Source organism: Bubalus kerabau, chromosome 9 (assembly GCF_029407905.1).
Source record: "Bubalus kerabau isolate K-KA32 ecotype Philippines breed swamp buffalo chromosome 9, PCC_UOA_SB_1v2, whole genome shotgun sequence".
Lineage (NCBI taxonomy): Eukaryota > Metazoa > Chordata > Mammalia > Artiodactyla > Bovidae > Bubalus > Bubalus kerabau.
Genome location: NC_073632.1, coordinates 44,404,141 through 44,429,865, shown reverse-complemented (window position 1 = coordinate 44,429,865; position 25,725 = coordinate 44,404,141). Strand labels below are relative to the sequence as shown.

The following is a 25,725-nucleotide window of genomic DNA, read 5'->3' as shown; positions in this document are numbered from 1 at the left end:
GGAATTGAAATGAGCAGACCACAATCCTTCAAAACTTCATTCATGTAGGTCACTCAGCAGTTGCATTGCAATGCCGAGGGACCAAGTACTTTTCAAATATTATTTCTAACTTATAAAACAAGCTTTAACCAGAAAGTATAGTTGTTAGTTGAAGAAACTGAGACTTGCAGAGGTTGAGTTCCCTGGGACCACACAGCTGGTGCATGGTGCCATTTCTCCTTCCCTGTTATGAGAGATTTGGGCAAAGCCTGCAGATGACTCAAACTGCCCAGGGTAACGGAGGCCTGGGAACTGGGGGGATTCTGGTCCTGCATTAGAGTCTAAGATGTTCTCACTCCACGGCAAACTGCTCTCTAGACTTTAAATGGTTCACAGTGAGAAGAGGGCTAAAATAGGAAAGAAAAGAGGATGAAAAGCAGGACTCTGAGAGAAGAAAGGTAGTGAAGAAGGGAAAAGGTAGAAAGAAAAGTATAAGAAAGTGAGAAACGAAAGGGAAAAGCTAAGTGGGATCATCATAATAAAAGGGATCTGGATAAGGATTCTGTTTTTTTCTGCAAATTAATAAAACACCTATTCCCTATGTTTTGACCCCAGATGCTGGGGCCTGTTTGCTCCAGATGCGACAACTGCTTCAAAGAGAGGCTTAGACTCGGAGCAAGTGACTTTGCCAAGTTGAGGAAAATCAAAATGGACAGGCCACATGGCAGAGAGCATTTTTTTTTTTTTAAAGAGACAGATCTACTCTATACATTTATTTTGACAAGTTCATATCATATATCATATCAAGTTTATATCATAACATTATTATAACTTTGACACCAGATGTATTATAAAATTGCACGTAAAACAGGTGTTTAATCACAGGGGGGCCAGAGAACAATTCTAGGACATTAAATTATTTGCAGAGAAGTGGGATGAGCGTGGTTGTGGTGACGGTGTGTGTCTGATTATCTTCTGTTTGCCACCAACCGTGTCAAATTCGTCCATCTACTCACAAAGACTTGCAAATGGGGTAAGTGAATGTAGAATAATAGATTATGATAATAATAACAACTAATACTTAGGAAAGCCATTCTTTCTTAGCATAGTCTTCCCTAGTCAATGTACTTAAAATTGTGCCCCTGACATTCTCTCCTCTCTCTCCATTGATTTTTTTCAGTAGCACTTACCTTATCTGTTATTTCCTGTCTCCCTTCAGAGAAGGTAAACTCCCTGGGGCTGGGGTTGCTGTTTTGTTCACTGCTGTCTCTCTGGGGCTGGGTTCGAGGCCTGCACATAACAGGTAAGTATTAGTTGAATGTATGCGTGCACAAATCAGTGCAGTGTTTCAAGAAGTATACTTTCGCTTTAAATTCATAATCTTACTTGATTGTCATATAATTCTAAGGTAGGAAGTGAGTCTTCAGCGAGTTTGAGTTAGTTGCCCAAAGTCTCCCAGGTAGGAAGGATCAGGACAGAGCTTGAGCAAGGCACCGTGATTCCAGAATCCTTAAACAACTACACTATGGAATGACAGCACATGTATCTGTGTGTGTTTAATCCCTGCAGTTAGATTGTTAAGACTTTCTCAATTAAAAACTCAGTTGTATTCAACCAAAAGATGATGACAAGACAAAATGGAACACTTAAATGATATAAATAAATGTTTAGTTTTCTCCAGTTTCTGCTAAAATGGTAATTGCTTGTGGGAGCGAAAAAAAAACCATAAATTTCAACATCAATGAAATTCTCCTTTCTTCACATTTTTTCATAATATGTTACACACGTAAAAATCCAACTTACCATTCTCCCTTAAACTAAATATGTAGGCATCCTATTTTTTCAGAGTGCTATATAGCATATCTTGCATCTTACATTATTAATCCTTGTTCACAGCGCCCTTTAGAATAAGAGAATATTTGATTTTCATTTCCCATAGAGACCAACTATTTTCTGCTCTCTGCTCTTAATTCCTTTCAAAGTCAGGAGACACTATAAATATGCCCACTTTGGATTCTGAGATGGTGATGAGCATTCCTGGGCAACACACTGGAGACCTAGGAGTAGAGAAAGGGAAACAGCGAAGTACAAAATGCATGTTTGAGTTATGATGGTGGTGTCAGTAGGGTAGTTTTTAAGTTTTTCATTTTCCTTTCTAGTCTTTCAAGCTGAATTTAAATTTTTCATGGATGAATTTTACCCTGAAATTAGAGAAAACATTAAGGCACCATTCAGAGCCAAGAGAACTGGATTCAAATCCTAGTTCTGCCACTGGCTTGCTCTGTGGCCTTGAACAAGTCAGAACTCATTTCCTCAGCTGCAAAGCAAAGAATTGTGCCAGGCTGCTTCTGTGAACGTCATAATTAGGCAGAGCATGTGAAGGACTCTGCAAACTTGAAAGCACTTTACAAATGTTAACATTTCACTCAAGAAATTTTTATTACACACTGGATGGAATAAGAAAGGAAAGTTGAAGTGACATTTTTAAAAATTTATTGCCTTATACTATAATGCAGATACAGTATAATTCATATTTATGGCCATTTCAGTAAAAAGAAAAACTTATTTGTCAAAACTAATATACATAAAACAAAATAGACCTATTATATTATTTTCTCTATGGAAAAGTGAGATCTGAGTAGCAAGAAGTAATTTTTTTCTAGATATATTTCTTATTTATTTTTGTATTATACTTATATTTCTTATTTATTTTTGTATTATACTTTTGTTGACTAGATAATGTATATGGCTCAAAAACTAGCAGTTCAAAAATATATGCAACAAAAGGTATCCTTCCCATCTTTTTCCCCAAATTGTCCAGTTTCTACACCCATCCAATAGGTAACCTCTGCTTAAGTGCCTGATATGTCATTTTAGACTCTTTATGAATATGCAAGCTTTAGATTTTTTTTTTTTGCAACAGCATGAGCTTCTTTTGGTTTAGGATGGGAGGAAAGATGATAGGAACTAACCCTTCTAGCAATGACATAACATTCCCAGGGTGGCATGTGCCTTAGTGTATCAGACAGGAGAGGGCTGGAGATCACAGAAAAACAAAGTGAAAGAGGAAAATGAAAAGGATAACAGGAAGAAGGCAGGAATCTATTTTGTTTCTATCCAGGGAAAGGGTCCCAGTCCAGGGGTGCCAGGAAGTGACTGATGGATGTGCTCACCTGCAAAGAAGCTCCCACCTTAGCCCAAGCTGAGGCATTACATGTCTTAGGCACCCTAAACATGCGCCATGTGGCTCACAAAGAAGGCCCAAGGTCAGCAGGGTGGTGTGAGCCTACTGGACCATGTTCATTCACCTGAGGGCCAGGACAGCAAGTGCTGCTGAAATTTTTCTTCTTGGTGGAACTCAGTAGTCCATCCGTGGCCTGAGACTGGAGAAGGTTTATAACAACCCCTAAATGAGAGGTTATATCTGCTACAGTTGCATTTTTGAGAAGCCTGCTGAGGGTGAACACGCGGAGGAGTGTTTGGAGGAGTGCAGAACATGGGTGTTCAGGCGTCCATTTCCATCACTTTGCAATGTGCAGTTGGAAACACTTGGCCTAATCAGTATCCTCTGAGGTCAGCCTTCCGCTAATTAACTTGGTCTTTGACATTCTGAGTTGACATACTTTGTCAGAAAATTCTTGGAATTTAGGAAGATTTGTTTATAACTGGTTGGCCTGATTTTTTCTTTTTTAACATTGTATTTTATAAACACACACACACACAAACTATCTCTTACAAAACAGCAGTGAATTGGAAGGCAGATTTATGTCTGAAGTGTGCGGTTCTTCGCATCAGTCCTCAGCTATTCCAAAAAAATTCAAGAAATCTAGTTTGAATTTCAAAGATGTTTCTAAACCTATGTTTTTGCTTCATTTAGTTAACCTAAAAATTCTCTTAACTTTCCTTGATTTTTTCCTGTGTAATTGTTTTCATGTGCTTCTATTCCTTAAATCTGCAAAGTAATACTCAGAAAGCTCTATGTAGTTGATCAGTCCCAGAAGAGCCACTCAACAGTAAATGCATTAGAGTCACGGCTTTGTGTTTTCTCTTCTTTTCTTTCTTCATTAATTTTATGCTGAGCTTCACTGTGTGTCCTCACCAAAAAAACTGGATGAAGGGACAGATGCCACTGACGTTCAACTTGTTTGTATTTATCAAAGCTATTTTGGGATTTAAATAATTAGTTCTATGAGTCAGACATATGCAGAAGAAGAAAGAAAAATGCTAAAAGGAAAGATGTGCTACATAGTGAGAATTTAAAAGTTTATGATGTTTCAGCAAAACATAAAACTTGAACAGAATCTCAAATGTAATTCTTCCTTGTCTCTGAATTGTTGATCAAATACTCTATTCATGTGCAAAGTGATGTCAACATAACAAAAGTCATTGCAGCATGAATTTTCTAGCAAAATATTAGAAAAACTTAAACACCTCTAGGAGACTGTTTAACAAACTATGGTACATCAGTAAAACAAAATAGATTAGATGGTTGGAAAAAAACATAATAATGTCCAAAATACATTGTTGAGAGAAAATTCCAGGTATCTACTATGCTCCAGATATTCTGTAGGGTCTTGAAGAAGTGGAAGAAAGGTTTTTGTGATCTAGAGGATGTCATAGTTTACTGGAGAGATGCAAAATCAGGGTGAGTGAGATATGAGGGTGATGCAATGAAATTAGTAACTTCTGGGAAAAGGGAAAAGGCTGGGTCACTGTCTTAGTCAGTTCAAGCTGCCATAACAAAAATACCATAGACTGTATGACTTAAACAAATTGATATTTTCTTGGTTCTGCAGGCTGAGAAGTCAAAGCACCAGTGGACTGGGTTCTGGTGAGAGCCTTCTTAATGGTTTCCTCACTTGGTGGAGGGGAAGAAGAAAGCTTGCTGGCGGCCCTTCTTACAGAAGTGCTAATCTCATTCGTGAGGGCTCTACTCTCATGACCTAATCACCTGTCAAAGATTCCACCTCCTCAGGAGTTAGGATTTCAACACAGGAATTTTGGAGGGACACAAACACTCTGTCCACAAGGTTTCATGAAGCAGAGGATCCTTGAGTTGGATCTGGAGGAGTGAGAGGCACACCAGGTTGGCAAGTGAGGAAGGACTTGGTCACAGAGGTGCTGAATGGCAGGTCTGGTAGATTTGTGGGCTGCAGGCGCACACATGGTCCGAGAGCGTGCTGGTCAGTGGAGCTCTCTGTTGCCTCAACGGTTCAAAGCTGCAGAGCAAAGCCACAGGTGCCTATAACCCCTGTCCTAGACCAGCTGTGAAGGATGGGATAGCTCATTCGTCGTAGGTTTTTTTGCATTAATTTCTGTTTTTTATAGAATTCCACTAAGATATTACTTTTATTCTGATTACTGCACTTTAGGGATGCCTCATTAAATTTCGTGCAGAAGGGAGTGCCTCCTTCTCACCCATCTAGCTCCAGGGTATGTTTTACCTTAAGCTCTATACTAATGATTATATAACAACAGGACCTGCTTATCCTTAACAGGAACCTTCTGACCAATCTTTTTATCTTAAGACTTAAGTTGTGGGAGTGGGTCTGGTAAGACCTTTCTGTTGTTAGTAACCAGTTGAAAAAGTATATAAAGCCCCACCCAAACTAGTGAGTGGGGCACTCTCTGCCCCCTTCTGGTGTCTATGTCAGAAGCTTTCTCTATTCCTTTTTCACTGGAGAAGGCAATGGCACCCCACTCCAATACTCTTGCCTGGCAAATCCCATGGACTTAGGAGCCTGGTAGGCTGCAGTCCATGGGGTTGCTGAGGGTCCGACACGACTGAGCGACTTCACTTTCACTTTTAACTTTCATGCATTGGAGAAGGAAATGGCAACCCACCCCAGTGTTCTTGCCTGGAGAATCCCAGGGACGGGGGGGCCTGTTGGGCTGCCGTCTATGGGATCGCACAGAGTCGGACACGACTGAAGCGACTTAGCCGCAGCAGCAGCAGCAGCAAAACTCTGCTACACAAAAGCTCTGAGCGATCAAGCCTGGTCTCTGGCCCTGGATTGAAATTCTCTCCTCGGAGGCCATGAATACACCCTTGACTGTAAGCTATCAGCCCTGCCTCTGAGACAATCACCGGGCAGAGAGGCCCCAACTCCTCACTGGATGGGAACTTCCTCCTTCTAATCTCTTCTCCCTTCAGGCTACACTCAGTAACTGATGGAGGGGGTGCTAAGGAGAGAAAAGCCAGCTAGGCTTGCCCACCTCATTCCCTGGAGGCTTCTAAGCTTACAGCAGGATTTAGCCAAAGGAGGGGTAAAACTCTAAGTGTGAACTGTCATTGTTATTCAGTCACTAAGCTGTGTCTCACTCTTTGTGATCCCAGGGACTGTACCATGCCAGGCTTTCCTGTCCTTCACTATCTCCCGGAGTTTGCTCAAACTCATGTCCATTGAATCAGTGATGCCATCCAACCATCTCATCTTCTGTCATCCCCTTCTCCTCCTACCTACACTCTTTCCCAGCGTCAGGGTCTTTTCCAATGAGTTGACTCTTCGCATCAGGTGGTCAAAGTATTGGAGCTTCAGCTTCAGCATCAGTCCTTCCAATGAATAAATAAAAAGAAAAAGCCAGGATTTTATTTATTTTATTTTTTTGTTTCCTCTTTCTTTCTCTTCCCATGACCATGAGAAACCTGGATATTTTCCTTATTGAAAGGAGGCTCTGTTTGTCTCTGTATGTGAGCTTCCAGAAAGACCTCAAGCTCAGCTGTGGGGAGTAGGCTGCCTGGACAGCCTCTCACTGCTGAGCTGACAGGCTCCACCTCAGCCTTCTAGACTTTTCTCAGTGGTCCCATCAGGGACTAAGGCGGTGGCCAGGGACTTGATCATTTTCCACTCACCCCGACCACTTTAACAAGCAGTCTTTGCTGCTGCCGAGCTCCCAGTGGGGGTGGAGAGACCTTTCAGACCTCTTTCCTGGTCTGACCACTTCGCTTCCATCTCTTTCCCCTGCTCTCTCTGCTCCTGACCCATGGCCCCCTTGGTGTCCTCTAGCACCTCAGGGATGCTGTTATCTCAGTGCCTGGGACTCACTGTTCTCTGCGTGGCCTTCTGTCCCCGAATGTCTGCGTGTTGACAGAATCATAAGTCTCCTTAGCCAGGGCCCTTTCCCAAGCTCTCTTTATAAAAATGACAAATGTTCCCCCATCTACCTGCCCACTCCTGTACTTCCTGCTCAGCCCTGTTTATTTTGTTCCTCAACACATACATCTCTAACTTCTATTATGTTGATCATTTTTTCCATTAGAATATAAGCTTCATGAAGGCAAGAACTTGCTCATTTTGCTTCTGGGTTTTCCGGTTCCTGGAGTGGGGCCTGGGGCAGTATAAGCATCCAGTAAACACCAGAAGTACTGCGAAGTACCCAAAGTTCAGATGTTCAGGAACACCAAAATTGATTATAAGTTAAACTTTCCATCAGGTATTTGTTATTATGTAACACTGTCATAAGCCCCAGTTCTTCATAAACTCTGTATTTATGGAATCACTCAACATAAATACTTGTGTTAAACACATGGCTTGTGTGCACACCGGGCGAGCCCACTTACAGCACCCGCCACGTGACTGCTCAGCCGTGGTTCTCCAGTCGGTAAGTAGTATTGTTTGCCTTGTATCTACAATCTCAGTTCAGAGTGTTTTCATTTCTCCATGGACACCAAATGTTCAAGTTGGCTCTAAAAACACTTTTGTTTCTTTCCAAATTAGTTAAACAACTGAGATGTTACACGTTTTTCTTTCCTTCTCTTAGTTATCTAATTCTTTTCAAGAACATGACCCTCAAGGATAGTATACATAAAATACTGTTATAAAGACCTTTGATTTGACTCATGAAATCACACTGGCATTTCACTCAGAGGGTTGAAAATACTGTTGAAGGACTGTGGTGGCAAAATTCTTATTCTGTGGGTTGAATTCATCAGTTTCACATTCTGATTCTAAGCATCCAGAAAGTCATATAATAGTTATATATTTTATATTAAATAGATTATATATTACATGCCATATATACATATATATTTAGATATATTATTCTATATATCATATGATAGTTTAAAAAGTGTTTTATTATGGAAAGTGTCTAATATATATAAGGTAGACAAAATAGTATAAGGAATGCCACAGAGGATGATGATGGTTGGATGGCATCATTGACTCAATGGGCATGAGTTTGAGCAAACTCGGGAGATAGTGAAGGACAGGGAAGCCTGGCATGCTGCAGTCCATAGAGTCACAAAGAGTCGGACACAACTGAGCAACTGAACAGCAACAACAATGTACTTGTCACTTAGCTTTCATAATTATCAACTCCTATTCCTATTTCAACATAATTGTCAACTCCATAATCCTATTTCATCTATACATTCATGTACTTTCTCTTCTCCAGATTATTTTGAAGAAAATTCCAAGCGTCACATTATTTCATATGTAAATACTTTAAAAGACAAGGCCTCTTATAAGATAATTTAAAACCTTTAAACAAATTTAATTCCTGAAGACCAAAGGGAAATTATTGATGATCAAATTTTAATATTGGGAAAATCACAGTTTTACTGGATTTTTTTTGTTCATCATCTATATTAAGTTTTAAAAAAATTGGACAAGCATCATTTTGGACAAACCATGTAATGTCTGACTGGAAGTGTCTAAACAGGGGTAATAATCATAACTTCCTTCTATGAAAATAAAAACATAGAAGCATCAGAGAAATATTTAAGCATCAGATTAGAATTTCTTTAATCTTCTGATTTTATTTTAGGATGAAAATATATCTTACATTCCACATATGGATTCCTACTTCACTATGCACAGGCTTGAGAAAAGACATGGTAAATGAAACAGCCACAACAAGCCTTCTTTGGCTCACTGCTGTTTCCCTAGTTCTTACATATGCCATACGTCTGGCATATAGTAGAGGCTCAGTAGATACCTATTGAAAGAATAAATTACTTTAGCAACGTAAGTTAAGGATTGCATGTCATAGTTGAAACTCTTTAATAAAAAGGCCAAACCACTTGGACTGCAAGGAGATCCAACCAGTCCATTCTGAAGGAGATCAGCCCTGGGATTTCTTTGGAAGGAATGATGCTAAAGCTGAAACTCCAGTACTTTGGCCACCTCATGCGAAGAGTTCACTCATTGGAAAAGTCTCTGATGCTGGGAGGAGGGATTGGGGGCAGGAGGAGAAGGGGACGACAGAAAATGAGATGGCTGGATGGCATTACTGACTCGATGGACGTGAGTCTGAGTGAACTTCGGGAGTTGGTGATGGACAGGGAGGCCTGGTGTGCTGCGATTCATGGGGTCGCAAAGAGTCGGACACGACTGAGCAACTGATCTGATCCGAAGTGGGTGTCTACTCCAGCAAACGCCAGCCTAGACACCTTCCTCTCCTTTTTCCTCCTTTCTCTTTGTTCTCTCCTCTTTTTTCTTCCAGCAATTTCATATGATATAGCTCCTCATTTACATTGTCTTAGTCTTTGAAATCTTTAATGTGTTGCCTGACTTGGTATTTCACATTCATTTTCTTTTTTACAAAAATTTTATTTATTTACTTTTGGCTGTGCCAGGTCTTTGTCACTAATGAGAACTTTCCCTAGTTGTGGAGTGTGGGGGCTACCCTCTAGTTGCAGTGTGCAGGCTTCTTGTTGCGGTGGCTTCTCTTGTTGCAGAGCACAGGCTCAACAGTTGTAGTGCATGGGCTTAGCTGCTCTGCGGCACGTGGGATCCTTCTGGACCAGGGATAGAATCCGTGCTTCCTGCATTGGCAGGCAGACTTCTCACCACTGAGCCACCAGGGAAGACCTTACATTCATTTTCTTATTTAAAAACAGTTGGCAAAAAAAAAAAAAGTTGAAAATAATAAGAAATTGTCACCAGTTTCTTCCTATCAAAAATGGAGGCAACAGTTTGGTATAATTTTCTCTCAGAATAATGAATTGGAAATCCATGAACTTTTTGCTAGTTAGTTACTTTCCCTTCCTAACTGCTTATCCTGTGGACCCTGGGCTTGTTTAGTTAGCCCCCACAGCTGAGTAAACCAATTCTCTTTCTATATACACACATATCCTAAGAATATTCTATATACCTTCTCCTTTTTTCTTTTTTAATATTTATTTCTTTGGCTGCCTCAGGTCTTAGTTGCTGCACTTGGATATTTGCTGTCATGTGATTTCTTTCTTTGTGTTGCACAGACTCTCTAGTTGTGGCTCACGGAGCTTCAGTAGTTGCTCCGTGGCATGTGGCAGCTTAGTTTTCAACCAGGGATCAAACCCACATCCCCTGCATTGCAAGGCAGAGTCTTAACCACTGGACCACCAGGGAAGTCTCCTCTTCTCCTTTTCAACCTCTAGCTATCCGATGACCCTCTGTCAGATCAGATCAGATCAGATCATTCACTCAGTCGTGTCTGACTCTTTGTGACCCCATGAATCGCAGCACGCCAGACCTCCCTCTCCATCACCAACTCCCGGAGTTCACCCAGACTGACATCCATCGAGTCAGTGATGCCGTCCAGCCATCTCATCCTCTGTTGTCCCCTTCTCCTCCTGCCCCCAATCCTTCCCAGCATCAGAGTATTTTCCAATGAGTCAACTCTAGCATGAGGTGGCCAAAGTACTGGAGTTTCAGCTTTAGCATCATTCCTTCCAAAGAAATCCCAGGGCTGATCTCCTTCAGAATGGACTGGTTGGATCTCCTTGCAGTCCAAGGGACTCTCAAGAGTCTTCTCCAACACCACAGTTCAAAAGCATCAATTCTTCGGCACTCAGCCTTCTTCACAGTCCAATTCTCACATCCATACATGACCACAGGAAAAGCCATAGCCTTGACTAGACGAACCTTTGTTGGCAAAGTAATGTCTCTGCTTTTGAATATGCTATCTAGGTTGGTCATAACTTTCCTTCCAAGGAGTAAGCGTCTTTTAATTTCATGGCTGCAATCACCATCTGCAGTGATTTTGGAGCCCAGGAAAACAAAGTCTGCCAGTGTTTCCACTGTTTCCCCATCTATTTCCCATGAAGTGGTGGGACCGGATGCCATGATCTTTGTTTTCTGAATGTTGAGCTTTAAGACAACTTTTTCACTCTCCACTTTCACTTTCATCAAGAGGCTTTTGAGTTCCTCTTCACTTCCTGCCATAAGGGTGGTGTCCTCTACATATCTGAGGTTATTGATATTTCTCCCGGCAATCTTGATTCTAGTTTGTGTTTCTTCCAGTCCAGCATTTCTCATGTACTCTGCATGTAAGTTAAATAAACAGGGTGACAATATACAGCCTTGACAAACTCCTTTTCCTATTTGGAACCAGTCTGTTGTTCCATGTCCAGTTCTAACTGTTGCTTCCTGACCTGCATACAAATTTCTCATAGGCAGATCAGGTGGTATTCCTATCTCTTTCAGAATTTTCCACAGTTTATTGTGATCCACACAGTCAAAGGCTTTGGCATAGTCAATAAAGCAGAAATAGATGTTTTCTGGAACTCTCTTGCTTTTTCGATGATCCAGCGGATGTTGGCAATTTGATCTCTGGTTCCTCTGCCTTTTCTAAAACCACCCTCTGTAGTATAGCTCTAATATATTCTGTTAAAACTGTTAAGTCTAAAAATAATGGAAATTTAGCCCAAGTCATTTAGTTGTCCCAAAATCAGCATCTTCATAACTAATATTTTCTAGCAAATGGGATTTCTATTCATTCTTTAAATAATTCCCTTGTAGGCAGCGGTCTCACTTGTAAGATCTCCTCTTCTTTAATCTCCAGTCCTAACTGCTGCCAGTTGGGTTTTTCTAACATGCACTTGACCATGTCACCCTCTGGCTTAAAAAACCATCAGTGATTTTCCAGAACCCATTAAGCAAAAGCAAGACCTCCAGACACGGTACATACATCCACTCTGTTTTTGTTTTAATCTCCCCATGTCACTGTTCATCTACTCTGCTTCTTGTGCCCTCATATCCCAGCTCTTGCACTTCTTAAAGTGTGCCTTCCCAGAGCCAAGGAAGTGATTCTTTGGAAGAAATTACCAGCTGCTAAAAGACACATTTGTGAGCCAAACTGCTGTCACTAAGGTAAAGATCAAAATAAACATCTTTCTGAGAAGTCTTTTATGTTATCTACGTAATCTTAATGAATCAAATAACTACGATGGTATGCTCAGTCACCCAGAGCTAGATATTCTGGAGTGTAAAGTCAAGTGGGCCTTAAGAAGCACTGCTGTTAATAAAACTAGTGGATGTGATGGAATTCCAGTAGAGCTATTCAAAACCCTAAAGGATGATGCCCACCACGCTTCCCCATCCCTGGGATTCTCCAGGCAAGAACACTGGAGTGGGTTGCCATTTCCTTCTCCAATGCATGCAAGTGAAAAGTGAAAGTGAATTCGCTCAGTCATGTCCGACCCTCAGCGACCCCATGGACTGCAGCCTTCCAGGCTCCTCCATCCATGGGATTTTCCAGGCAAGAGTACTGGAGTGGGGTGCCATTGCCTTCTCCAAAAGGATGATGATATCAAAGTGTTGCACTCAATATGTCCACAAATCTGTAAGACCCAGCAGTGGCCACAGGACTAGTAAAGGTCAATCCACATCCCAATCCCCAAGAAAGGTAGTACCAAAGAATGTGCTAACCATCAGACAATTGCACTCATCTCCCATATAAGGTCACACTTATAATCTTGAATGCTAGGCTTCAGCATAATGTGAAGCAAGAACTTGTAGACATCAACTGGTTTTAGAAAAGGCAAAGGAACCATAGATCAAATTGCCAGCATTTGCTGGATCATAAAGAAAGCAAGGGAATTCCAAAAAAACACCTACCTCTGTTTCATTGACTAAGCTAAGGCCTTTGACTGAGTGGATCATGACAAACTTTGGAAAGCTCTTAAGGAGATGGGAATACCAGACCATCTTACCTGTCTCCTGAGAAACCTATATGTGGGTTAAGAAGCAACAGTTAAAACCCTGCATGGAACAATGATTGGTTCAGGACTGAGAAAGGAGTACAACAGGGCTGTCTGCTGTCGCCCTGTTTGTTTAACCTAGATGCTGAGCACGTTATGAGAAATGCCCAGCTGGACAAGTTACAAGCTGGAATCAAGATAGGAAGGAGAAACACCAGTGATCTCACATATGCAGATGATACCACGCTAATGGCAGAAAGCGAAGAGGAACTAAATAGCCTCTTGATGAGGGTGAAGGAGGAGAGTGAAAGAGCCAGCTTAAAACTAAATATTAAAAAAAACTAAGATCATGACATCCGGCCCCATTACTGCATGGCAAATGGGGAAAGGAGGAAGGAGAAAAGGTAGAAGCAGTGACAGATTTCCTCTTCTTGGGCTCCAAAATCACTGTGGATGGTGACTGCAGTTATGATATCAGAAGATGTTTGCTTCTTGGCCGGAAAGTGATGACAAACCTAGACAGTGTGTGTTGAAAAGCAGAGACATTACTCTGCTGACAAAGGTCTGAATAGTCAAGGATATGGTCTTCCCCATGGTCACGGACAGTTGTGAGAGCTGGACTATAAAGAAGGAAGAACATCAAAGAATTGATGCCTTCAAGCTGTGGTGCTGGAGAAGACTCCTGAAAGTCCCTTGAATAGCAAGGATATCAAACCAGTCAATCTTAAGAACTGATGCTGAAACTGAAACTCCAGTATTGTGGTCACCTGATATGAACAGCTGACTCATTGGAAAAGTCCCTGATGCTGGGAAAGACTGAGGGCAGAAGGAGAAGAAGGCTGAGAATGAGATGGCTGGATGGCATCACCAGTGCAATGAACACGAACTTGGGCAAAGTTAGGGAGATGGGTAGAGTTAGGGAGATGGGTAGGGTCAGGGAGGCCTGGTGTGCTGCAGTCAATGGGGTCTCAAAGATTCAGACATGACTGGGTAACTGAACAGCAATAATAACAACATAAAATTTAAACATGGCCATTTAGACATCAACAAAATGTTTTATGTGCCACAACTTTCTGCTAACTTTACCTCTCAAGAAGTTGTTACGTGCCATACTCTACACCCAGTGATCATTCTTTTTACTGCAGCAGTTCCTCTTTCTTTCCACTTCCTCCATTGTCATTGGTGGCATTACTTTTCCTTGGGTTTCCCTTCAACCACAGTGTTTCTTAGCCTCATCTCTAATCCTGGAGTCACTCTCTCACAGTTAATTCTTTCCTTCACGTACAATACTTTGATCTGTTCTCTTGCTACACCCCTGACTCAAGTCATGGCCCTTTAGGCCCCACTGTGGATTATTAAACCTTTTCTACATTTCATTCCTCCAGATTCTCCCATAGGGATTAAGAATAATCTTTCTCATGCCTCTTTTTCATGACATTATCCCTCACTCAGAATTTTTTAATTTTTTATTTTGTATTGGGGTATAGCCAATTAACAAAAAATGTTGTGATAGTTTTAGATGGACAGTGAAGGGACTAAAACATACATATACACGTACCTATTCTCCTCCAAACTCCCCTCCCATCCAGGCTGCCACATAACATCGAGCTGAGTTCCATGTGCTACATAGTAGGTCCTCGGTTATCCATTTTAACTAGAGCACCTCACTGAGAAATTTACCAACAGCTAACATTCAATCATTTCATGAATCCAAGTTGCTAACTTACTTCTTTAAATTAGAGCTCATAACCATTAGTTTAAGGTTCACGCCAAACGCCACTTCCATTGCAACCCTTTGCTTAACTCGACAGAGGTCTCAGTTCTAGCCAGTCAGTTCCATTCATCCCACCCCATCACATAACACCCACTCCTGCAATACCAAGCTCTTTGCTTCCTTCCAAACTCCCCCTGGCCTCTCTTCTCCACCTGTCTGTCCTTTTTCTTCATCAAACATTTCTCATACACCATCTTTCTTATAAAGTTTTCCCAAGATACAACCATTTCAGCAATCTCCTCAGCGCCTTGTGTCAATATGAACCATTTGTAGACATCAGAAATTGGCTCTGCTCAGTTTCAGAAAATCATGTATAACCACTGTGAGTTTAGTGGGGAAATAAGACAGAATTTCAATTCCCAAACACCTTTGACAGAATCAAATATGCAGACCAGAATGGCATTCCAGAAGCTTGTTCTTGAGATTTAGGTTCTGGTATAATAATAATGCACAGCACTAAACATAGGTCAAATCGTGTATATTAGATAATAAAAATGTTTATTTTTCTGTACTTTCTCTCTCCCTGTAGAGGATAAGGAATCTATACACTTTCCTTAAGTCCGTGTTCAGCTCCCTTCTGCTTTTGTCTAGGATGAGGTCTGCTGTTGAAGAGTTTATTTTCATTAGGGAGTTGAGTAGGTATATATACCTGGAAAGAGGAAAAGAGGGATTGATGGTGGGGTTCAGATTTACCAATAAATGCGACCAGATAGCAAAAAGGAAATTCTACCATAATGCTTCTCCCAGCTCTCAAATCTTCAGGATTAAAATCCTGTGATTCACTGCTTTCTCCCAAGCATGCAACATCAAGAATACCACAAGGGTTAGGATGAAGCTGACCAGAATGCTGGCTCCCAAAAATATCTTCACTTTTTGCATTTCAGGCCTTTGTTGTTAACTAAAGTTGGCTAGAAGTTTTGGAGTCATGGTTACCCCTCTGCACAGCTGTTCCTTATTTTTTTTATTACCAGCATAGATTCAATCACAAGAGAAAAAGGAAGTTTATTATTCCAAATAGTTTCTTTAAATCTGAAAAACCAGGAAATAAGCCTGCAGTCATAAAAACATATAAATTCAATCATAGCACCTCAGTCAGGAAAAACATCAGGCCTCATGAGCCAAGCAACCTTAGGCCCAGTCCCTGCTCAAACACCCCCACCAAACACTCCATCCTAACTACGATTTAAAACCAAACCAAGCTCAGTCACTTATTTGTCTCTGAGCACAAGAGTGGTATTGGGATGTAGAGGGTTTCAACTGAGAGCAAAAATCCCTTCTCACATCTGAATCCCAGCAAGATGGCTGCAGAAAATCTCAGTTTTCAGACAAATATTCTACTTGAAATAAAAAAGCAGGAAAATATTTTTGTTTCTAATAAAATTGCTTGATTTTAATAATAAAGCTCTATACTTTTTTTCTCCAATAATATGAGAATGTCAGGGTAACTGACTTCCATTTCCCTGATATTAATGCTCCTAATTCTAATTTCCAGGTCAAAGCATCAAGAATGAGGGCACATGGAGAGGAATGTCTCGTGGCTGCCTGTCTCCATTAGTCCTCACTGGAACACCATCATGTATCCAGGTGGAAACACATGCAGCAGCATGATGCCATTTCCTTCTCCAATGCATGAAAATGAAAAATGAAAGTGAAGCCGCTCAGTCATGTCCGACCCTCAGCGATCCCATGGACCGCAGCTTTCCAGGCTCCTCCATCCATGGGATTCTCCAGGCAAGAGTACTGGAGTGGGGTGCCATTGCCTTCTCCAAAACACATCATACATATGTATAATAGAAACAGTGAAGAGTCAAAACAAATCTAAAAATCTCCTTCCACCATACAAGCTCTAAGTATGTCAGGTGAAGTGAACTTTTTGTACAACATTAGAACACAACACTGTTGGTTGAGCCCAGATGAAAAGTCAGTCTCCTGTTGGAAGCTCAGTCCAAATAATCTGCTACTGAGACAACCAGAAGGCATTTATCAGTCCTTATTACTAATGGTTGAATTTGGGTAATTTAAATGGACATTTTATGAGATTCCAATGCAGTCAAATATAGGCATTTTTATTGTTGCAGCTGTTATACTTAAATAATCACAACAGTGAACTCTTCATTTCTCAGCTTCTTGTAAGCCAATCACAGGGCAATAGTTACAACTTCTTTAGACTATCTGCTTTAAGCACACAATCAAACATAGAAAAGTTGCAGGAGAGAAAGAGGAAAATTTTATTATTATGTTGGGGAGGGAAAAGCAGTCGCATTTGATACATTAAAACTGCATCTTTCTTGTGCAGCTGCCTTAGATATGAATATATATGTAGATATATATATATATATATTTCCATTTTATAAATAGATCTTAAATTGTCTTAAATTTCAGTTGTAACTTCTACCACTTTGAAAAAGCACTGCCTGGACCAACATCTATGCAACAGAGGCCTGTTCCACAAACAGTTCACTGGATTCCCCATGAATCATTCCAGGGCATTCCATTTAAGACACATTCCTGGGACTTCCCTGGTGGTTCAGGCATTAGGGCTCCACACTTGCACTGCAGAGAAGGCAGGTTCAATCCCAGGTGGGGGAATTAAGATCTTTAGAGCTGCATGGTGCTGTAAAATAAAATAAAATAAAATACACAATTCTACCGGTGTGAGAATCCAGTTGTGTCTAGTGACTCCTCACTGACATCTAGGATGAATCTTTACCAGGTGATTGTTTCCAGAGAAAAAGTTCAAGTGGGAAAAAAAATGTAAAGGAAAACGTTAAGACCAGCAGGCCCAGGTCAGGGCCCTCTCTGTGGCATGTGCAAGGAGCCTGCAGAGAAATGTCTTGTTGTATCTTAGACCCAGAAGCAGCCTGTAGATTTCCCTGGGATACAAAATCATCTGATTAATGTGGCCAGCTGCCCATTCCCTTTGCTTTCCCATTCTGGGTCCATTGTTGCACCAAGGTGTCCCCACCTTTCCCTCTATGTGACTTGTGAGCTCACAAGGCTGGTGTGACTTGTCATAACCCAGAGTAGAAAGTGTCAGAAAAGATAGCAGTGATCAGGTGAGAGCAGCCAGATCCACTTAAAAAAAAAAAAGAAAAGATAGCAGTGATCAGGTGAGAGCAGCCAGATCCATTTAAAAAGTCCTTAGGAGAGATTTTTTTTTTTTTAATCTGAGCATTTGCTCTCCCCACCCCCACTTTTAAGTTAATGAATCCTGCCTATTTGGAGTTCTGGAAAATATGAACAGAATGAGTTAAGTCAAAAGAAAGGTACCACCTTTTGTAAAAGAGTGGGAAATACCACCCAAGAGTGAAGGAATCTCTATTTGTTGAAAGACGGTGAGCTACTGACCTTTCTGGATTCTTGACCTATGCCCTCTTTTCTTTGTAATACCTAAACTCATTCATTTTTTGGTACAGAATACTGTGTGATAGGCCATGCTGATACTCTCTCACACCCCAAAGCTCCTCAAGCTGTCTCTAGAAACACATGCTGAGCAAAACAGTCCATGAGAAAGTTATTATCTATTGTTCACCCCAAAGTAACATCACGCAGGGAGTTGATGATCAAAGGCCATAAAGGAAAAGCGCATCACTGAAGAAGTGAGTCCAAAACGTCAGTACCATCTATTGAGGGAAAGACATTTTCATGAAAAGGTAACTCGTTGAATGCATCTAGGAATTTGCAAACATACTCTGAGTGGATCACAAAAGTTCTCCTAGGAGCTCTCATTACCTTCCAGTGCCCCCACCCCTCCTCCCTGGGGCAACTTCCCAGGAAAGCAACTCTTGGTGTTGAACTTGGGTTAGTTTCTTAATGACCCTAAGGGACTTGGCGACTGCTCTGCAAGCAGGCTGGTTGCTCTACAATGCGTGCGGGAAGGCTGCTCCTCCCCGCGCCTCAAATCTGGAGCTCTGACTTAATTGCGCAGGTATACACTATTGCCCCTCCTCCCCACCCCAAAACAAATGACCTCACTCGGATCTTCTCATTTCCTGCACCAAAGCGGGTTGCCCATGAGCTTAGCCGCTGATTCCTTTGGAGTTGCCTAGCTGGCTTTTCGTCCTTTTCTCTTGTGCATTTGTTTTCTCAGAGTGAACACTTGTGGGGACCCCGACTCCACTGATTGAATGACAGGAAACTGGCCACGGCATTCTCTCTTCTGTTCCTAGAGAGTTAGGAAGTCTGGGAATGGGTTTGGCAAGAAGGTCCCTCATACCCTCAACCCTATTGCTTCTAGTGCTGCCCACTTCTTTCCAGTTATGAGCGCAAAAACCTGTATTTATTGCTCTCTGGGCAGCTTCAGAGTCTCCCACGTCCCTCAGGCCACAGGGTGTCCCCAGGAGCTTTGTTTCTGAAAGAGGGACCCAAAGGTTGTTGAAGAAGAGACCCAGGGATTCCCAGCCTAGGCTTCTCTTCCAGTTGTCCCTGCTGGTTGACTGGGCCTGCCAGCCCCCTCCTCTGAGCTTCAGCTTCCTTCTGCCGATGCCTTTGTTTATGTGAAGCACCAAGTTTCCACCGGGAAGCCTGAAAGTGACCAGTGGTTCGAGACTTTTTTTCCCCCCTAACTATCTCATCTTCTTGACCAGAAGTCTTCCCGTCTTCTTTTCTCTAACGATGACATCTTCTTTCCTTAACTGGATGCTTGTTTGTTACTACTTTTCTGGGAATGTTCAACTGTGCTGCAGAGACACAAGCAGCAGGGCAGCAGGACTAAAGGAGTTGGTGTGGGACCCCGGCGCCAGTGCCCCTCCAATCATAACTTCCCCAAACGTGCCCAAAGGTTTCCTTCCAGGCTTTTCACACCTACGGCACCCATGGCAAGTCTTTAACTTTTAAGTGAAATGATCTTTAAAGAAATAAGGAGTTTCACAAAATGGATTAAAGACCTAAATGTGAGACTGGACACTATAAATCTCCTAGAGGAAATCATAGGCAGAACACTCTGTCAGAAATCACAGCAACATCTTTTTTGATCCATCTCCCAGGAAATTTGAAATAAAAACAAAAATAAACTAATAGGACCTACTCAAACTCAGAAGTTTTTGCTCAGCAATGGAAATAATAAATAGAACGAAAGCACAACCCACAGATTGGGAGGAAATATTTGCAAACGATGTGACCGATAAGGGATTAGCTTCTAAAATATACAAACAGCTCATGATGCTTAACAGCATCAAAACAAATAACCCACTCAAAAAATGGGCAGCAGACCTAAATAGACATTTCTCCAAAGAAGACACACAGATGGCCAATGGGCACATAAAAAAATCTTCAGCTTCACTAATTAATCAAGAAATGCAAATAAAAACTACAAAGAGATATCACTTCACACCAGCCAGAATAGCTATCATCAAAAAAATCCACAAACAAATTCTGGAGAGGGTGTGGAGAGAAGGGAACCTTCCTATACTATTGGTGGGAATGTAAATTCTTACAGCCATTATGGAGAACAGTATGGAGGTTCCTTAAAAAGCTAAAAGTAGAGCTACCATATGACCCTGCAATCCCACTCCTGGATATATATCCAGAGAATATCTGAAAGGATAGATGCACCCCAATGTTCGGGCAGCACTGTTTACAATAGCCAAGACATGGAAGCAATTTAATGTCCATCGACAGAGGAATGGATAAAAAAGATGTGGTTCATATATACAAAAGAATATTACTCAGCTATTAAAAAGAATGAAATAATGCCATTAGAAGTAACATAGATGGACCTAGAGAATGTCATACTGATAGAAGTAAGTCAGACAGAGAAGAATAAATAATCCATGACATCACTTATATGTAGAATATAAAAAGAAATGATACAAATAAACTTACAAAATGGAAGGAGACTCACAGACTTAGAATATGAACTTATGGTTGCCAGAGGGAAGGGATAATGAGGGCATTTGGGATGATCATGTACACACTGCTATATTTAAAATGGATAATCAACAAGGACATTTTGTATAGCACATGGAACTGTGCTTAATGTTATGTAGCAACCTGGATAGGAATGGGGTTTAGGGGGAGAATGGATACATGTATATGTATGGCTGAGTCCCTTCACTCTTCAACTGAAACTATCACAACATTGTTAATCAGCTATACCTCAATACAAAAGTTCAAAAACAAAAAAAAAAAAAAAAAAGAAAGAAAGAAAAGAAAGGAAAAAAGAGTTTCAAAGGGTGAACTAAAGGAAAGAACAGTACACTAAACACTTAGCCTAAAATAGGAGGGAAAAAGCAGCTGGTCCAAAGTTATTTGATGGATATTCTGTATCCTTCCTGCTGTAACTTTATTCTTGCCCATGCCAAGTCCTAATTCAGCCTTCAATTTTGTCTTAAGAAGGTCTTTAGGGTTACAAAATCATTTCTCTATCCAACTCCTGTGACCCTCTCCTAAGCATCTGAGAATTTAACATCCCTCCAGAGAGAGGATATCGGAAATTCCGAGCCTGCACTTTATATGACATCTAAATAATGACAGTGTGTACAATATCCCATGTGAACTGTACTGGGCTTCCTCACAACATGGCAGCCTCAGGAAGGTAGGTTGCTTACATAGAAGCTGAAGGTAACAAGAGCATGTATTCCAATAGGCAAGTTAGAAATATCGTGACTGCCTTTTTTGAACTTTCCTTAGAAGTTACATAGCATCACAGTCAGAAAAGCCAGTCCAGTTTTGGAGGCAGGAGACATAACCCCCATCTCTTGATGGGGAGAATGTAAAAGGATCTATAGACATACTAAACACTATTGACTGACCCTCCCTTTTGTCTTGCAATTAAGTTTTCATCACCCTGATCTTCTCAGTTCTTCTGACTGGTCTATCTTCAGGTGATTTCCATATTGAAAATGTTGGCAGGTGAGGGAGCTGGTCTCCAAAGATGGCCCCTTAACAACCACTCCTCCCAGTACAGGGCTCCTGTGCAGTCCCCTCCCACACTGAGTCTAGACCAGCACTGTGGAGGAAGTGATCCCATGTGACGTCCAAGAAGCCTTGCTGCTCATACTAGGGTCTTTTGAAATGGCCATTCAGGGGAAAGTCAGCTGCCATGTAAGAAGTCTAATCTGAGACCACCATGCTGTGAGGAATTCTATGTGGTTCACATGGAAGAACTGCATGAAGAGAACAGAATGCTTGGTGAGCCCCTAGAGATTTCTGCCCTCTCAGCCTGGATGGCAGACACATAAGTGAGGAAGCCATCTTGGATGTCCAGCCTGGTTGAGCATTCAAATGATTCCAGCCCAGCCACGATCTGACTGCAAACACACTTGAGACATCAAGCAAGTATGATCCAGCTGGGTCTAGACAATCCCCAGAATCTTGAGAGATAATAACAAATTGTTACTTTAAACCAATAATTGTGTGATGGCTTGATAGCAATAGAACACCAGGTTCTATCCATGCCGCCTCTGAATGTCTCCCCAGTCTGGTCTTCTTAGGCAGAACTTCGGCTTCAAATATTTGCTAAGGCAAATCTTGCTGTCTGGTCAGAGGAAGGACTTATACATTTAGAGAAGTTGCTCTTGGATATTACACTGGACATGCTCGCTGCTGCTGCTAAGTCGCTTCAGTCGTGTCTGACTCTGTGCGACCCCATAGACGGCAGCCCACCAGGTTCCCCTGTCCCTGGGATTCTCCAGGCAAGAACACTGAGTGGGTTGCCATTTCCTTCTCCAATGCATGAAAGTGAAGAGTGAAAGTGAAGTCGCTCAGTCGTGTCCGACTCTTAGCGACCCCATGGACTGCTGCCCACCAGCCTCCTCCGTCCATGGGGTTTTCCAAGCAAGAGTACTGGAGTGGGGTGCCATCGCCTTCTCTGAGACATGCTCACAAGGAACCATAAAATAAAGGTCAATACTTCCCTGGTGGCACAGACGGTAAACATCCGCCTATAATGCAGGAGACCTGGGCTTGATCCCAGGGTTGGGAAGATCCCCTGGAGAAGAGAATGGATACCCACTCCAGTATTTTTGCATGGAGAATTCCATAGACAGAGTAGCTTGGCAGCCTACAATCCATGGTGTTGCAAAGAGTTGGACATGACTAATCGACTAACACTTCCACTTTCACAGAGAAAAAGTACCATGAGAACTTGGGGGGAAAAAAAAGAACTTGAGGAAAAGAGAGGATTAATCCAGCCTGAAACTGGTGGGCCTGACGAGGAGGTGATATTGAATTGGATCTTGAATGCCAAGAAGGAATTTGTGGCTTTGTTTTATAGAAATAGGGAATTACTATGGGTTTCTGAGCAGAAAGGTATGTGATAAAAAACTTTTTTCAGGAAAACTAGTCTGAGAGCAGTGTATATATACAGTCAATTGCATTTGGGAGACACTAGGCAGGAGTCGTCTGTGATGGTGAGGCCAATAAAAAAGTATTACGACCATCTGGGGAGAACGAGCTCTTGCACTTGGTGTGGCAGTAAGAAGAGGGTAAAACTAGATTTAGGAGATATTCCAGAGGTTCATATGACCCTGAAACACTATATATTTCACACACGTATTGTACGTGAAATAGTAAAATTATGATACCAATTCTCCCATCCGTGAAAAAAATGAAAACAAATAATTCTAAAACTTTTACTTTTGAATAAATGTTGTATTTAAAAGAAAGTACCTTTAAAAAAACAGTTTATGTTATGGAAAAAAAGAGAAAGTAATTTATATCTGTAACTTTATGTGCCATCAGAGATTACCCTTTTGAACATTGCTAGAAAACATTTCTAATATATTCATATTGATTTACATTTTTTGTCACTTATCCATCCCTTTGGAACGTTAATAATGAAAGAAGCTGCAAAAAAAAAAAATTCAGGGCAGCGTCCTTACTCATTTTTAAAACCCACATTGGCAGCTGGTGGCACAGTATGGTTGCTCCAAATATTTTTTAAAGTATGAGCTCCCTCTAGTGGCCAAAACAGTCCTTATCACTTGATCAAATCTGTGCCACCTATTCATATTTAACTAATTTTAATGGTAAAAAAGTTTAACTTCTAGAACTGAATTTGTACTTTAAAATATTTCTTTGTCATGTTCTGAATAGGCTCAATAATATTCACAGTAAATTTAAGCATCTACTATTATTGTTATGATTTGTAATTATCAGTTTTCAATAACGTGTTTATTGACTTTCAGATCACACCAAAATGCAATTATCACTTAATTAATATACAAGCTAATTTCCTATATATATTCCCAGGAAGTGAGGTCATCATTTGTCACTCTATAAAATGTCCTTATCGATGAACCTATATCCTCTTAAAACTAGTTCGGTTTGAAACTATTCCAGAAATCTACATTTCCCAACCAAATCCCATCATTCCTTGCAGTGAGTGATCACTCTGAGTGGATTCCATTGAATCACTTCTCCCCGAGGGACAGAGTCAGACAAAAGCCGGATTTGGAGGAGTTAGGGGAGCAAGACTAATACTGTCTACTGTGTCTACTGTGTGTCAGGTGTTAGGTTTTATGCTTTACATCCACTATCTCATTTGAAGCCCTAGAGGGATGATATTTGGTTCCTCTACTATTTAACACAAATTTTCCAGACTCTTACAAGTCATAATAAGGCTTAGAAGAAAAGTAGCCATCTTCTCTGCATCTCTGGGTTAGGGTACACAGAGCCAAGTGGGGAGACCAATAAGGAGGCAGATGAGTGTCCTCACTGGGCAGGTGGAAACCCAGGCGCTGGGAAACCCCCAGGAGGGGCTCTTCAGCCCAGCTGCAGAGGAGGAGGGTGGCAAGCAGCAGGGAGAGTTGCCTTGTAGAGCAGGGGGTATAAGAGGAGTCTTTAAGGACGCTGAGGAGTTGGCCTGGCAGAGGGACAGTATGTGGAAAGGCCTGGATGGAGTCAGAAGAGAGCGTTAATGCGTGTTGGCTGACACTTAGGGAAGGGTGAATGGTTAACATTCCATTGTCAAGAGACCAAGTTGACACTCAGAGAAGTTAACAAAGAATCCTGCCAAGATAAAAGTGAGGCCTGGGTGATTGCATAGCTGCCAGCTGTTCACCTCCACCTTATGTATTGGGGGAACGTGACAGCCCTGATCAAGGTGATGCCAGGAGAAGCTGACGCCAACATAAGTAATTATGAGGCCAGCTCTGCAAACACCTCCCTCTTGGAAGCTAACAACTGCTGGAGTTGTGTGTCTGAAGCAACAGTGTGAACACCCGAAGTGATGTGGTAGCCAGTTATGATGAATGCAATACGGCTCGCTTTGGGAATGAGCCTTGGGAATGGGTGGAGAGGGCGGCTTTCTCTTTCAAAGGCTGTTTGTCCAGCCTTAGATCCTGACCTTAAAATCCAACCCAGCTGCCCCATCCCAGCACTATGACTGTGGACCTGCGTCTTCTAGCCCGCTGGGACCTGAAGTGAACAGGAAACACAAATGTGTGTAGTCAAAGTTACTCGTGAAAATACCTTAAATTATCCAAGAAGTGATCCACAGAAACATGGTTTTGTATATACAACCCAGTACAGTGAATTTCACAAACCCTGCAGTGGGAGACCTGCGGAACTAAACTAGGAGAAGCCTCTATGACATGTCTGGGTGTTCAAACCAATCTTCCTTTAAAGTCATCTGAACAGACCCCTTCCTCTCAATTTTCATAATGCTTATTCCTCTCACATTGTCTTTAAAGCTCCTTTGTTTTCCTCCACTTGTATTAAGGTATACTTTACACATAATAAAATTCACCCATTTTATATGTATAGTTGATGAATGTTGAAGTTGTACAGTCTTACAGTCACTACCATAAGATATTAATATAAAAACATGTCTGCCATCCTGGAAATTTTTCTTGTGTCCTTCCTTTGAAGTCAGCCCCCTCCTCCAAACTCTGGCCAAAGGCAACCTCTGGTCTTTTTATTGCTATAGTTTTGCCATTTCTAGAATTTCATAAGTAGAACCATATACCGTCTTTTAATTAGAATAAAGGTGTTGAGGTTTATCCATGTTGTCTGCGTGTATCAGCAGTTTGTTCCTTTTTTGTACTTAGTGTAGATTGCTGCCCAGATTCACAGGACAAATTACAATAAAATTTCAAAGACTTCTCTGAAGTCAATGAAAATG

At 41.4% G+C, this 25,725-nt stretch overlaps 1 long non-coding RNA gene across 4 annotated transcripts in view; it reads right to left on the bottom strand.

Moving 5' to 3' along the window:
• LOC129619785 (uncharacterized) overlaps positions 1-25,725 on the bottom strand; it is a 43,396-nt gene that overhangs the window by 9,863 nt on the left and 7,808 nt on the right. The window contains exons 5-6 of one of the 4 annotated variants that reach the window (XR_008698107.1): positions 6,444-6,532; positions 1,170-1,269 (exon numbers count right to left, since the gene is read on the bottom strand). This is a non-coding gene — a long non-coding RNA (uncharacterized LOC129619785). The other 3 variants (XR_008698109.1, XR_008698110.1, XR_008698106.1) reach the window with 3 other exon arrangements.